A 16,208-nucleotide genomic window follows, 5' to 3' on the forward strand; every position below is an offset into this window, starting at 1 on the left:
ACCCAGCACCACTGACGTGCACCAGCGATGGTGGCCCCGGTGGACTCCGAGGGACTCGGTTTTATTGAGTCATTGGACTCTGGGCTATTTGTGGGCTGAAACAATGGAATGTTCACTGCTCAAAAAGAGGGAAGCACTTAACAATAACTGCCCAAGAGGGCAAATGGGCTGGACTGGAGGAGAGGGGATGTCCGTGGTTTGATTCAGATGCATTCTCAGGAGCTTTAGAAAGATGAGCCTTGGTCAGTGAGACCCTCGGGCAAGCAGGAGGGGGCTGCAGAGAAGTGGCCTCTAGACGGACTTGAGCCAAGGACACCACAAGTTGGTGTTTCCCCAAGAGGGGACGAGGGTCCCTATGCTGGACCCGGGAGGCAGCCTTCCTAGCTGTGGCCTCTCCCCCCGTTAACGAAACCACATCTGATGGCCCCATGGAAGGGGTCACTAGCACCGAGGCTGAGGGGACCTAGCGGGCTGCACGCAGGGACAAGACTGACGGGGTGTTCCGGAAGGGGCTGGGCGGTGGCCAAATGGCGAGGTCCTGAGAAGATGTCAGTTGCATGTGAGGACGACCATGAGCCTTTGGCCACATACTTACTATATCTGTGGCCGACGTGGTCTTCGGGCACGCAGAAAATTTAAACGTTCTCGAACCCTCACTGCCTCATCTGTGTCATTAGGGGTATCATGGAGAGAAAACCAAGACAACCAGGTGAGCAACGAGAGGGCTCATTCTTCCCATCGGGGTGGCTCTTGTGAACACAACACCCCCTTCTTCTATTCTTGTTTGTCCTCTGACCCTCAGGACCCCACAGGTCACCCCCGCGATGCTGCCCCGTGTGACAAGGGCAGGACTTATCTCTGTCAGGATTCCCAGCCCCAGCCATCCTTGGAGGGGGGCACCAAAGACGGCCGAGCCCTTAAACACAGGCCTCACCTCCAGGGGTCCATCCTCTTGGCTCAGTGGCACCCCAGTCTCCACCAGCTGGCCCCCCACTGGACCGTCACCAGCCCTGAAGCAGCTGTGGGGTGTCTGCGGCTCATGGCTCGCCAGTCCCTGAAAGGTCCCACCTGAATGGCCCTCGCTGGCCTCCTGGGGGGTGCAGCCCCCTCCCCTCCTCCCCTCCGGGATCCCAGACTTGTGACACCTATAAGCCGTCTTTTGCCCAGGTTTCCCTGTTCGCAGAGGGAGGGCAGACCAGCCAGCGCCATCGGGCGGACACCAGCCGTGAGCTGTACTTTAAAATAAACACACGCCAACTAGGGCTTTTATCTGAGCCCCGTCCCACGGCCCACATTTTAAGCCTCAGGGACACCTCCACCTCCTACCTCCTTCTTGTCTCCCACAGAGAATCTGTCCCCGAGTCCTGCTGGTTCCGGCCAGACTCCTCTCTTGTATCTCTGTCCTCCCCGCTCCCACTCAGCGAATCTTACTGAAACTGCCTCATGACAGGCCTCCGCCCCCTTCTTCACACCCCCACCCCAGAGTTTGTCCTGAGACACACACCGCATCATGCCGCTCAAACCCCTGCCCCCAGCCCGTGCACAAAGCTGGCTTTGCTCCATTAGGAGGACACTCGGCCACTTGTCTGCACCTGCCAATCTAGCCCGGCTCCTGCTAGTCCCATCGCACGTGCCTACACGTGCACACCTGGGGGCCCCTTAACCGTGCTCACCCGGACACACACATCTGCGTGCCTTTGAACCACGGTCACCTGCGTGTGCACACCTGGGGGCCTTTGCTCCGCCCCTTCCTCTGCCCCAGGATGCTCTTCCCCCAGCCCTGCCCTTGGAGAGCCCCACTGGAGCCCTTGGAGGGTCCACTGTCGTGGACACGATGCTCTGGACAAAGCCCCTGTTCCCTCGTCTCTCTTGCCCTCCCCTTGCATACACCTTGTGCGGCTGGCTGACGGTTGTAGAAACTCAGAGAGAAGGAACTGCATTTTATCTTTTGTTCCGTCCCGGCTCCCGCGATGGTCCCCACCCAAACTAAACACTCACAACTGGCTGAACAGAATTGTGCTCCCGTGCGCAGCAAGAGCTAACCGTAATTAATACAGAAATCGGGGACCCCCTATTCCGAGCTCTGAGCACAGGAGACCAATTCATCCTCTGCCCCAATTCAAACCCAAAATGGCAGAGCCAAATTGGCAAACACGAGCTGGAAAGAAAACGTTCAAGCCAAGCAAAATCAGGAGGAAAAAGGCAGTCTTGAGGGAGGAACTAATGAATCTCTGAGAACACGAAGAGGAGAAAGCAGCAGCTGAAGACCCATTTCGCAGCCGCCAGTCCCAGGGATCAGCTTTTTGTCACTTGCTGTATGTGCAGCTTTATAAGCAAGTGAGAGAATCAAAAGTCCCCTCTGAGCCACAAAATGCTCATGAACTTCAGAAGGGCAGAGGACTGCCCAGCCCGGAGCCTGCGGGGGGCGGGGAGGGGGCCCCGGGCCCAGTGCAGATGGCGTGTGTGTGTCTGTGTGTGTGTGTGTGTGTGTGTGTGTGTGTGTGTGTGTGTCTCAGCAGGGGGAAAATGAGACAACTGTAAGGAAGTGGACTAGATTCAGCTTTGGAGAGGGGTTCTCGGTTGCGAGAGCAGAGATTTTGAGGAGGAATTAGAAAATACATGGCTTGCTACAGAAATTATAAATAAAATCCAGAAAGTTCAGACATAGGATCTGAAAGAATTTCTCAAGCACCTGCCATGTGCCAGGCTCCGAGCACACAAAGATGAATAAGAACCAGTCCTTTCCCAGGAGGGCAGAGTGATCTGGGGGGAGAGACCCATGAATAGACGTGATATGACGCGGAGTGGGGACAGCACGGCTGCACCAGGCACAGGACACGGGGGCAGGGACGGTGCACAGAGGAATGAATGTTAACAAGGCAGGTTGTAAAACACACTAAAACCTTTACCTCCATCTTCCCCTGGTAGCTGATAGCTCCGCGGCAGAGGGTGGGGCAGGACAGAAGAGAAGAGAATGCTCTCTCTGTCCCAGAGACCAGGTCCCAGTAATAAGGTGAGTCCTCCACAGCCCTTTAAGACCCCAGCTCTTGGATCCTCTCACAAGGAGACATCTTTAGGCTGTTGCCTGGGCACAGTTTTAGGAGGCATCGGAAAAGTGCACAGTTATGGGGCGCCTCGGTGGCTCAGTCGGTTAAGCGTCTGACTTCAGCTCAGGTCATGATCTCACGGTTTGTGGGTTTGAGCCCCACATCAGGCTATGAGCGGCCAGCTCAGAGTCCGGAGGCTGCTTCGGATTCTGTGTCTCCCTCTCTCTCTGCCCCTCCCCTGCTCACACTCTGTCTCTCTCTTTCAAAAGTAAATAAACATTAAAGAAAAGAAAAGTGTGCAGTTAGGACCCCACAGCTGGGGACCATAACTGACATGGTCTGGGGTTTCATCCTGACCATCTTCCCGGGAAAGTGTCTCATTTTGATCAACCAGAAATCGGCCCCATTTCGCCTTCTATCAGTTGGCTAGGCTGGGTTTGCTGAGGCAACAAACCACGCGGGAACTGAGAACCGCTTCAAAGCTAAGTTTGTTTCCATGCTGCACATCGAGCAGGGATTATCTGGGTGCCCCGCTCCATGGGTGGCCAAACCGTGCCTGCCACCTGTTCTCACGACAGAAGGGTTACTGGCACACAGCCTTGCTCACTCACTTACTGCTTCTGTGCAAAGCCTACGTAGCCAGAACTATTTACTATTTACTATCCAGCCCTTTCCAGAACACGTGTGTCAATCCTTGGTCTGCCGCAGGTCATTTCACTCCAGGACCCATCACCTGGGGAAGAGTTCCAGAAAGTTCTGCGGCAGTAACTAAATGCTCTGACCCGAAATTCCAAGTGAATTATATGCAGCTGCCACTCACGACTCACTGGCCAGAAATCTTCGTGTGGCTCTCCTCAACCACAAGGGGGCTGGAGGTGGTAATCAAATTATTGAGGAGCTTCACCAGTGACCATACACACTTTTAGATTCCTTCCTTTTTTTTTTTAATGGGGATCAGGAAGGGCTTGAGATGTTTTTCTTTTTTGAGAGAGTGCTCATGTGCACATGAGCAGGGGAAGGGCAGAAGGGGAGGGAGAAAGAGAGAGAGAGAGATGGTGGGAGAATTCTAAGCAGGCTCTATGCCCAGCATAGAGCCCGACGTAGGGCTCAATTTCAAACCGTGAGCTCATGACCTGAGCCGAAATCAAGAGTCAGACACTCACCTGACTCAGCCACCCAGGCGACCCCCTCCCTTTAAAAAAAAAAAAAAGAATTCTGTAAACCCTTGAAAACAATCCATCCCAGGAGAACCATCTGTGAAAGCAATCAGGAAACTCAGAAAACAGTCAAGAAAGAATATGGGGCGCCTGGGTGGCTGGGTTGGTCACACGTCCGACTCTTGATTTCAGTTCAGGTCATGATCCCAGGGTCATGGGTGGAGCCCCACATCAGTCTCTGTGCTGAGCATGGAGCCTGTTTAAGATTCTTATTCTCACTCTCTCAAATAAAGAAAAAGAAAGAGAAAGAAAGAAAGAAAGAAAGAAAGAAAGAAAGAAAGAAAGAAAGAAAGAAAGAAAGAATAAGGACACCCCTCCAAAAAATACACACACACACACACACACGCACACACACACACACACACTCTTCCTTCTTCGATTAGTATTTTTTCTTATTCAAACCTTCAGGCACCAGCACATCTTTGCAGATTTCCCTCAAACCCTTTAGGAGAGTTCTGTGCGCCTTCCCAGGCTGGGCAGAATTTCAAATCTGATTTACTTGAGTTTCTAAGTACATGCGGGGATGCCCACGAATGTCCCTCCGTGACAGGCTTTATCCTTGTCAGCGCTCTGTTCTGGCCTCTGAACCGAGTCCCTCCTTTCCCAAGAGAGCGGTCGCCACTCGCTTTTGACGGCTCCTCACTTCCTCGCCTCCCCTTCTCTCCCCCTGGAAGGGGCTTTATTCCCGCTCCTCCCATCCCTTCCATTTCCTCCCACCCCATTGTCCCCACTCCTGAAATGTGCAGTGGCCTCTGTACCACGGCAGACTCCCCCTCCCCCTCCCCCACCCCCAATTAGGAATCCCTCCAGAACTCCCCGGACTCCTCAATGGCTGTTTGTGGCTATTAAAACTCAAACTGCTTATTTCTTCTTTTAATACATAGAGCACTTCTGTTCAAGTTGCTGGAGGGCGTTGGACGGCGAGGTATATTTTACGTTTTTAATGAGTCCGATTCAGTGCAGACTCATTTTAAGTTCTACATTTAAAGTTTCCTTATTAGCTTCACAGAGGGGGAAAAAAAGAAAGCAGCATCGGTGCCCGGCCTTCACAGCGTTCGCCACTTCACCTAGAGATAGTTCAGTTTCCACCGGGATCGAAAATCGGCGTCAGGAAGGCCCCGCATCCACTCGCTAAAGAGAAGCAGCGGCAAAGGCAACAGGAAAGTGTTCAAGCGGGAAGTAAACACGCTGAGGAGTTTCACAAGATCACCCAGAATGGAATGCTTTCTGTCTCCTTAAAACTGTATTTATAAATGTTTCCCTGAGAGATAAATAAGCAGATTTCTGGATGACAGAAATGTTTTCTCTTTGAAGCGTTAAGCAAGATGTTTGCTGTCACAGCTCTGTCTTTGGAAATGCCTATCTGAAAGCCCTTCGATTGCTGGGAGGCCAAACTGCTAGCCCTTGGTTTCAGAACAGACGGAGTCCTCACTCCATCACCTTCACATCCAGCGGGCTGCTGGGAAAAACCAGAGACGCCCCCCCACACACACACTCACACACACACACTCACACACACACACTCACACACTCCTGGTTGACACAGGCACCTTCTGCACCACCTGCCACCATGAAGGGGTTCCCGGCGGAAAACTGAGGAGAGAAGGCAAGGAATTCAATGCCAGCATCTTACTTTACGCGTCTCGTTTTGTTTTCGATGCCGGAGCAAAGTTAGGCTGCGGTGCTTTGGGGCTGTGAAGTTGCCATAATGATAACTTTGCTGCCTGTTCCTGAAAACGGAAATTTGGCATTCACAACAGGGCAGCATCGGCAGAGGTGGGTCCAAGCCAGAACCCAAAAGTCTCTGTTCAAACGAGCCCTACTTGAAAGCTCCATTCAGCTCTCCAGAGCCATGTGCAGAAGCAAAACAATAGTAAATTCAGCAAAGACAAGAGATGTCTTCTGTTGGGCCTGGCCCTGTTCCTAGGCTGGGGGATTAGGACCAGCTGCCCAAACAGTAATTAACAAGACAGGGACAACCCAGAAGGGCAGTGTGATTGGCCGAGGCACAGAGACAAGCAGGGGTTGGCACGCACAGGCTGAGAATTCCAGCATTCTCCGGGGCCCGGTGACAGTCACCTGCCCCCACGCACTGGCAGAGTTTAAGAAACGAACGTGCATTTGCAATCTCCAAGAGTTGAATCTGAATACGGCAGGCAACAAGAGGTATTTTCCAAATGTACTTGGTCCCCTGTCCTTTATGTTGTTTTGCGGAAGGCCTCCAAACAGCCTAATATACTGTATATCACATTTGGGAAATAACTCTGCGAGAGAAGCTTTTCAGTGATTTCCCCCCGCCCTGGTTTTCAATGTAAAATTTACTTTCAGGTCAAAGGTCTCGAGCAACAACAATACACATCTTTTAAAAGATTAAATTTCATCAAGATAGAATTATAAAAATATGAGGGCTGGAAAAGAATTTGGAGCTTGCCAATTTTTTTAAATGTCTGTTTATTTTTGAGAGAGCGAGCATGAGTGGGGGAGAGGCAGAGAGTGATGGAGAGAGAATCCCAAGCAGGCTCCCTGCTGTCAGCACAGGGCCGGATGTGGGGCTCAAACTCCTGAACCATGAGATCATGGCCTGAGCCGAAACCAAGAGTCGGACACTTAACCGACTGAGCCACTCAGGCGCCCCTGGAGTTTGCAGATTAATGCTCTCATTTTGAGAGACAGGATATTGAGGCTCAAAGGGACAAAATGTCTGTGCCTAGACAGACACACAGAAAGCCGGGTGGCAGCCAAAATTCTGATCTCTTTTCCCCCTGATGCTCGACCCAGGGTTCTGCCTCATTTCATACTGAAGCTTCTTGTCATCGTTAGGAAAAAGAAAAAAAAAACCTAGGAAAAAGAAGTGTGATGGGAAAAAGCAGCAACTTTTATAGTCTACGAAAAGGTCACCAAATGCTCTCATTTAAAAGCGATACCATGAAATCTGAAAGTAAAATGCAAGCAGCAAAAACTCAAAGTATGTGAATGAGCAAAAAAACATTTTTTAATGTTGGGCTGTAAGGCGCTGACATGCAAAAATTGAATAGAATTATTAGGAAGAATATAGGAGACAAGGTTTAAGATTTTGGTGAGAGAGGGGGACCTGGGTGGCTCAATCGATTGGGTGTCCAACTTCGGCTCAGGTCATGATCTCAACAGTTTGTGAGTTCGAGCCCCGCGTCGGGCTCTGTGCTGACAGCTCAGAGCCCAGAGCCTGCTTTGGGTTCTGTGTCTCATTCTGTCTCTGCCCCTCCCCCACTTGTACTCTGTCTCTCTCTGTCTCTCAAAAATAAATAAATGTAAAAAAAATTTTTTTTAAAGATTTTGGTGAGAGAGATAAACTACACAGTCACAGAACAGAAGATTGATAGTGTGAGCACCATAAAATTTTAAACATATGTGAGACAAAAGATTCCATAAAAAAATGAATGGATGAGACAAATTAGAGACAATATCTGGTCCATAAGTAAAGACCTAACATCCAAAATACATGATGATGGACACCCACAAATCAATAAAGATAAGCTCATAGCCAAATAATATGAAAAGGGATTGCACAGAAAAGGACATGCAAATGGCCAATAAACACAGAAAAAGATATTTGACATCGCCAGCCATCACTGAAATGAAAAATCAGAACGATAAGAAGATACTGTCACTCCCCAAAGTGACGACATTCAAAAGGTTTTATAATATCAAGCACTGAGGAGAATGCAGGGAAATGAAAGCTGTCACACATTACTGGATTTGTACAGCCATCTCATAAAGCAACTGGCTGCTTCAAAATGTTCTGAATATGCAAACCCCGTGACTGGAAACCCTTCTAGAAAAGTACGTACAAATGTTCACAAGAGACATGTGCGACTGCAATGAACCCACCATTATTGGAAACAATAAAAATTTGTAAACAAATTCAGTGTCCATTGATGCAGGAATGGCTACATAAGCCATAATCTACCCCTATCATTGACTCTTTTATAGCAGTTGAAACAACCGAGATGGACAACCATTGCCTTCCGGAATGGTTGCCTGGATAATCCCAACCAGCCCTCCCACAGATGACAACAAGAAAAGCTGATCGAAATGTAAGGATGATATACTGAAGGAAACCCAAAAAAGTGAAAGAACAAAACATGAAGAATTAGTGAACCAGAATGCAAGAGATGACAGAGGCCAGGGATTGGAGGTTTCATTCCCTCAATGACATTTGTGAGTATCAGAGGGGGCGGCTGAGAGGATGATAGCTTTTGACACCTTATAGGGCTGTGGACACACACTGAAGACACACACACACACACACACACACACACACACCACACACACACACATTTAAATTTGTTTGGGAACGCCCAGGGCCATATCATGGGAATGATACAGAACCAAAAATGGGCCGCCACTCAGTTTGATTTCAAATCATGTCAGTCCCTGAAAGTGTACGTATCAAGGTGATCTGAGTTTTCTCTGGTGTCCTAGAATGCTAGTGCTCCTAGCCACCTACAAAAGCAAACATAAACCCTCTTGGAGAAAGGTAAATTCATCGAAGGACTCCAATCATTTTTGCACACAGTTCTGAAAACACAATGTCTGGTATATAACAAAAAATAACCAGACACATGAGGAGACAACCCAGTAGGAACTGTCAAAACATGAATATTCAAAAGAACAGACTACAAAAATGCACCTGCACGGGCATGTGATGTTGCAATTCTCAGTCACAGTCTTAGATTTATTTTTTAATATCTAGGGGCGCCTGGGCAGCTCAGTCAGTTAAGTGTCTGACTCTTGGTTTCGGCTCAGTTCATGGTCTCATGGCTTGTGAGTTCGAGCGCCAAGGTGGGCTCTGTGCTGACAGTGTGGAGCCTGCCTGGGATTCTCTCTTTCCTTCTCTCTCTCTCTCTCTCTCTCTCTCTCTCTCTCTCTCTCTCTCTCTCCCCCCTCCCCCGACCCTCCCCTACTTGCTCTCTCCATCTCTCTCTCAAAAATAAATAAACTTAAAAAAATTTTTAATATTTTGAAAATAACTTCAAATTTACAGAAAACTTGCTAGAATAAGAATATTATGAAAAACACCCAGATTTGCCTACTAACATTTTACCCTATCTGCTTTATCATTTACATTGTTGTTTGCTCGCCCTCAAGCCTGTGTATTCCCTTGCTCTCTATGATTTAACATATGAAAATCAATCAACATACTTCACCCTAGTAATAAGTTTAAAAAGAAAATATATGATGATTTCAACAGATGGAGAAATAGTTTGCTTGACACAATTCAACACAATATATCCTCTCAGCAAAGAAGAAATACAACAAAACTCTCTCAATCTCATAAAACATATCCACACAAACACCCAAAAGGCTACAGCTAATAATATATATAATAATGAAAGATTTGAGTGCTTCCTCCATAAGATCAGGTAGAAGGGAAGGTTATCCAAAGTCACCATTTCTTTCTTTTCTTTTTTTAATTTTTAATCTTTATTTATTTTAGAGAGAGAGAGAGAGACAGAGCATGAGCAGGGGAGGAACAGAGAAGGAGACACAGAATCCGAAGCAGGCTCCAGGCCCTGAGCTATCAGCACAGAGCCTGACATGGGGCTCAAACCCACAAACTGCGAGATCATGACCTGAGCCAAAGTTGGACGCTTAACCGACTGAGCCACCAAGGCACCCCCGAAGTCACCATTTCTAAACAACATTGTACTGGTGTTCTCAATAATAAGGTGTGAAGGGGTGCTTGGGTAGCTCAGTCAGTTAAGTTCTGACTTTGGCTCATGTCATGATCTCACAGCTCATGAGTCTAAGCCCTGCATCGGACTCTGTGCTGCCGGCTCAGAGCCTAGAGCCTGCTTCAGATTCTGTGTCTTCTTCTCTTCTGCCCCTCCCCCACTCACACTCTGTCTCTGTCTCCTTCAAAAATAAACATTAAAAAATGTTTAAAAAATTAATAAGGTAAGAAAACAAAATAATAGGTATTCAAATTAGAAAAGAGGTAAACTGTCTTCATTAACAGGTAACATAATTGATGGTTAAATAGAAAGCTCTAAGCAAACTATCAAAAAAAGTTATTAGGACAGCTAAGTGAGATTAGTAAAGCCACAGAATATAATGTCAATATAAAAAAATTGCATTTCTAAATTAAAATTTTAAATAAGAATAGCATTGGCAGTAGCATCAAAACATACTTAGGAATAAATGCAACAAAATATTTGCAATATCTGCATGCTATAAACTATAAAATACTGATGAGAAAAATATATATAAGACCTAAATAAATTAATGGTTCTTCAGGATCATAACACTCAATATTGTTAAAACGTATGTTAATTCTCTCCCAAATTGATCTACAGATTTGATGTGATCTTAGTCAAAAATCCCAGTAGGCTTTTTTTGTATAAACTGATAAACCAATTCCAAAACTTAAACTGAAATTCAAAAGACTTTGAACAGCAGAACAATTTTGAGACAGAAGATGAAACCGAAGAGCTTATACTATCTGGATTCAAGATAATTAAAATAATGTGGACAAATAGACATGTAGCTACATGGCACAAAAGAGAGAGTCCAGAAATAGACTGGAAAAAAATATATAGTCAGTTGATTTTCAAGAAAAGTATCAAGGTACTTCAATAAGGAAAGAATTTTTTCAACAAATGGCAAAAAAAATCAATGGTAGGAAATAAGGGGAAAGTAAGGGAAAAATAGAAAAGAGAGACCAAAAGAAAAAGAAAAGAAGCTGGACCTTTACCCTCATGCCATTTGCAAAAATAAACTCTGATGAATTCTAGTCCTAAACATTTTTAAAAATTTTTAATGTTTATTTATTTTTGAGAGACAGAGAGAGAGAGTGGCAGAGAGCAAGCAGGGGAAGGACAGAGAGAGAGGGAGACACAGAATCTGAAGCAGGCTCCAGGCTCCGAGCTGTCTGCACAGAGTCCAGTGTGGGCCTTGAACCCACAAGCCATGAGATCATGACTTGAGCTGAAGTTGGACGCTTAACCGGCTGAGCCACCCAGGCACCCCTAGGCCTAAGCATTTTAGAACTGTGAGTACAAAACCCCTACGAGGAAATACGGTATAAAATCCTTAGGAATTCAGGTAGGGAAAAAAAATTGATAGGACATAAATATCATGACCCATAAAATCAAAAATTGATATACTGTACTTCATTAAAATCTAAAACATTTGTTCTTGCATTGATAAGAAAATAAAAAGGAAAGCACAGACTAGTACGAAAAGGTTGGCAAAAAAATGTATGTAATAAAAGAGTGATATCCAAAATACAAAAACAACTCTTACAACTTAATAATTAGAAAACAAACAACTTGGTGGGTTTTTTTCATGGACAAAAGATTTGGACAGACATTTTGGCAAAGAAGATACATGAATGCCAACTTAGCACAAGAAAAGATGCTCAAAATATTTAGTCACCGAAGAAACGCAAATACAACCCCAGTGAGATGCTCCTATACACACACTAGCATGCTTAAAATTAAAGACTGACGATGTCAGATGTTGACAAGGATAAGGAGCAACTGAAACTCCTACAGTGCTATAAGAAGCATAAATGATATAGTCCCTTTGAAAAGCAATTTGGCAGTTTTTTTTACAAAATGAAACATGTGCTTGCAATGCGACTCAATGATCTTAATCCTGGGGATTTAACCACATAAAACATAAACATATGTCCACACAAAGATTTGCCTGTGAATGTTCACGGGAGCTTTGTTCACGCAAGCACGAAACTGGGAAAAAATGTAAATGTCTGTGAACAGACAAATAGATAACAAATTGTATCGACACCACAATCTTCCACTGGAAAAAGGAGAAGGAACAGAGTCTAATATACCAACATCATGGATGAATCTCAAACCATCATGCTGAGCAAAAGATAACAGACCCATCTTTACATCTGTGTTAAGCTCCAGAGATGGCCAACCCGATCTATAGAGACGGAGAGCAGGTCAGCGATTGCCTGGGAACAGGGGTGGGGGGAGTCGACTGGGGTAATGCACAAGGAAATCATTAGTTGCCATGGCAACATTATGCATCTTGCTAGTGGTACTGATTAGTAAGGTGAAAACATTTGTCAAAACTCAACAAAATCTACATTTAAAGTGGGTGTTTTTTATTGTATCCACATTATACCTCAAGAATTTCTGGTTTTTAATGAAGCAGACACAGAAAGAAGAAAGATTATTACCTTGAAAGTAGAAATAGTTAGACTGACAGTAACTTCTCAACACAAACAATGTAAGTCAGAAGACAGTATAATGATGTATTCAAGGTGCTGAAAGAAAGTAACTGCCAACTTAGATTTCTATAACCAGAGGAAATGTTCTTCCACAACAAAAGTGAAGTTAAGCCATTTTCATACCAACAAAAACTGGTAACATTTCACCTACCGCAGGCACTACTAAATAAAATGCTAAAGAAAACAGAAGAAAAGGTGAGCCCAGATGGTCCAATAGAGATGCAGGAAGGAAAGAAGGAAAAAAGCAAAGAAAATGGCCAATGTATGGGTACTCTAAGTGAATACTGACTATAAAAAATAACACTAATAGAGTATTGACCTATGCAACAATAGAAAATAGTCAGGGAATGTGATAAATGAAATGAAAGTATTATGATGAGTTTTTTGGAAGTATGGCAACATTGCCAAATATTAGACGTTGATAAACAAAAGTGACACGTTGAATTCTCTACAGTAGCCATAAAAACAGTAAAAGTATGCAAACTCATAGCTAATTAAGAACTTTTTTTTTATTATTCCATCATTTCCCTTAATCAATCCAAAAGAAAGGAAGAAAGGAATATAGAACAGGAATGATAAAGAAAAAACAGGTAGTAAGATCATGGATTAAAGCACAGATAGCATCAGGGATAGCATCAAATGTAAATGGACAAAATATGCCAGTTAATAAACAAGGATCAACAGACTGGCAAAAATAAAAATAAAAACCCAAGAGACCCAACCAAAATATTTTGAAGCTGGGTTGAAGTTAAAGTTCGAGAAATATATGCCATGTGAACAGTACCAGAAGAAAACTGGTATAATATTAATACCAAAGTAGATTTTAAGACAAAAAAGCACAGAAGGAGATAAACAGGGTGACTTCAAAGTGACGAAAGGTTCAATACACCAAGAATCCATGGAGGATGGGGTAACTTATTAAATCCTAAGTAGGGCCGGGGCGCCTGGGTGGCTCAGTGGGTTGAGCGTCCGACTCCAGCTCAGGTCATGATCTCGCGGTCTGTGAGTTTGAGCCCCAAGTCGGGCTCTGGGCTGACGGCTCAGAGCCTGCAGACTGCCTGGGATTCTGTGTCTCCCTCTCTCTCTCTGCCCCTCCCCCGCTCATGCTCTGTCTCTCTCTCTCTCTGTCAAAAATAAACATTAAAAAAAATTTTTAAATCCTAAGTAGGGTAAAATCAAGTCCCAAATGCAACACTGTGGTCCTTTCTTTGCTACTAACAGGCTGTGTCATGCTAAATACTTCAATAACTTTGTTCCTTTTTTTCATTCATCTGCAAAACTAGATAAAAATAATAGCCACATTGATGACTTCACAAGGTTGATCATGAATGCCAAATGACATACTTCATTACCGGTGGAACTGGATGATGTGAATCGGGAAAGGAAAAGAAGTCATTTATGAAGGGCATACCATGCAGGAAAAAACACACTAGAGGTTGTATGATTCTTTTATGGGACCTTCCCAGAAACCCGATGAGGTAGTCATTTTTTGTATTCACTTTTTAACAAGTGGGAAACAAGAGCCCCGAAGAGGCTAAATGACTTTCCCAAAGATAGCAAATTACACAGCCAGAATTCAAATCCGAGTCTCTTTTACTAGAAAGTTACACTTAAGTCTGGTTACTTCTTAATGAATACAAAATCAGAACTTCTAGTTAGATAGTTCACCGGTCACTTTGTGATATTCCCTTTCTAAAGTTCTATTTTAAAGTTCACACCCCTCGTATATAAATAGCTCACAGAAATCAATAATAATAACTAGAATTCACTGAGCCCTATTTACAGACCAGCGATACAAAATTATCTCGTAAAATCCTCACAGCAATTCTGTGATGTAAGGTATCAGTCAGGGTCCGATCAGTAAGTCGAGCAAGAAAATTTTAATACAAATAATTATTAACTACAATAGGGAAGAAGTTATCAATGTAATAATAATTTTTAAAAAACTCAAAAGAACACCCTAGACCTGATGGAGAGTGGAACAATGACAAGGGGTTGGAGGAGGCTTTCATAAGGCTGAGATTCAGACTCTGTTGGAGAAAGACAGCCGGCCTTCTCAACCACTCTGCTGCATCACCAGAGATGTGAAAGCACAGTTACCAAAAGCAGAAATACAAATGATCAGTAGGCACCCGAAAGCCTCTCGGTCCCATTAGATAGAAAAGCACTTAGAAAACAGTTGAATACATTTTATGCTAAGCAAGTAAGTAAAAACATCAGTATGATAACACTCGACACTGTGAAAATGAGGCAAGACAAGCACTGCCTATGCTTTCTGTTGGAGCAGTGTATCCGTCAGGGTTCAACCAGGGAACCAGTAGGAGATAAACGTTGGGAGATGTGTCGGAAAGAATTGGCTTAAGCAACCGCAGGGGGCTGGCTAGTCAAGTTTAAAACCGATAGGGCGGGCCTCTGGGAAGCACAGGCTGGAACGTCTCAGACAGGAACCAAGGCCGCAGTCCACAGGCAGGGTTAACCTCTTGCCTCCGGGAGACTTCAGTTCGGCTCATAACATACTTCAACTGATTGGGCCAGGCCCACCAGATTATCTGAAATAATCTTTTACGTCAAATCAACTGATTATGAACATTAATCAGCAACACCTACATTCATGTTTGGATAACTGGGCACCGCAGCCCAGCCAAGTGAGAGCACAAAACTGGCCGTTGCAAATATTACCTGATCCTTCCCTAAAAGCAATGTCCCCAAGTGTGTGAAAAGCCTTTAAAAACATCAGTAGCCAGCACCTTGGCTTCTGGAAAGGCACCTGAGGAAATTATCTAAAGGACAAAGATTCAAGCATTATTGAGAGCAGCACAATATTTGAAACAACCTAACTGGCCCCGTTAAGGAAATTATGTAACGTTCAGATGAAGAAATACTGCGGAACCACTGAAAGGTTTACAAAAAGTTTGCAATTACATTCGTAAATGCCTGCGATAAAATACAAAGCCAAGAAAAGCAGGAGGGAAAACTGTTTATACAGAATGTAATAAGTTCAGAGAGTAAGAGTGCGAAGTGGAACTAGAAAGAAAAAAAAAACACATTAACGGCAGTTCTTCATATTTTCTGTTTTTCAATTTTGGACAATGACCTTGCGTTAGTTTCAAAACTCCACAGAGTGAAATAAAGACGATCGCACCCAGCGAACTACAGAGCACAGATGAAAGCGAGGTGTCATTCGGTAATTAGGAGCATTTCATCCTGGTGCAGACCCCTAGTCCTGAATGCAAATGGGGGCGATGACCTATCCTCGTCTTTAAGAAAAAGGAGAGAAATGAGAATAAAAAAGTGACACCTCCTTCAGCCCAGCAGCCCCCTCGAATAGATACACATTTCCCAACCACTGTGCAGGGGAAACTATAATAAATTACCATGGGGGGTGGGGGGGAGGAGAATACACTTCACCAGCCTTGCCCTTCTCGATTCAGCTCAATTTCACGGTGCACGACTGCCTCCTATTTTATTGTCACTAAGGCACCAGGGAAAACAAATAGAATAAAGACTACCATTGTTAACAGACGTTTAAAAAAAACAAAAAAATATTTTTTTTCTTACAATTTCAATGGGTTATTTAGTTTCAATGGCATCTGCTGACAATGAAAAATGTAACCACCATAGCTATAAATCTGCTTGGGTTGTAAATGTTTAATTATAATGTTTCCATTTCAATTTAAGATAACTTCACTTTCTATCTTAAGAACT

The 16,208-nt window shown here is 44.5% G+C and overlaps 1 protein-coding gene and 1 long non-coding RNA gene across 3 annotated transcripts in view; one reads left to right on the top strand and one right to left on the bottom strand.

Annotated features, from left to right (window-relative positions):
* The window catches only part of LOC102961648 (transmembrane protein 132B), a 326,995-nt gene that overhangs the window by 139,654 nt on the left and 171,133 nt on the right, over window positions 1–16,208 (bottom strand). The gene's annotated exons all lie outside the window — the stretch shown is intronic.
* On the top strand, window positions 2,884–5,423 carry LOC122232504. Its single transcript, XR_006209823.1, has 3 exons — window positions 2,884–3,013; window positions 5,149–5,189; window positions 5,266–5,423. It is a non-coding gene; the product is annotated as an uncharacterized LOC122232504 (long non-coding RNA).

The sequence above is a fragment of the Panthera tigris genome, chromosome D3 (genome assembly GCF_018350195.1).
Source record: "Panthera tigris isolate Pti1 chromosome D3, P.tigris_Pti1_mat1.1, whole genome shotgun sequence".
In the NCBI taxonomy this organism is placed as follows: domain Eukaryota; kingdom Metazoa; phylum Chordata; class Mammalia; order Carnivora; family Felidae; genus Panthera; species Panthera tigris.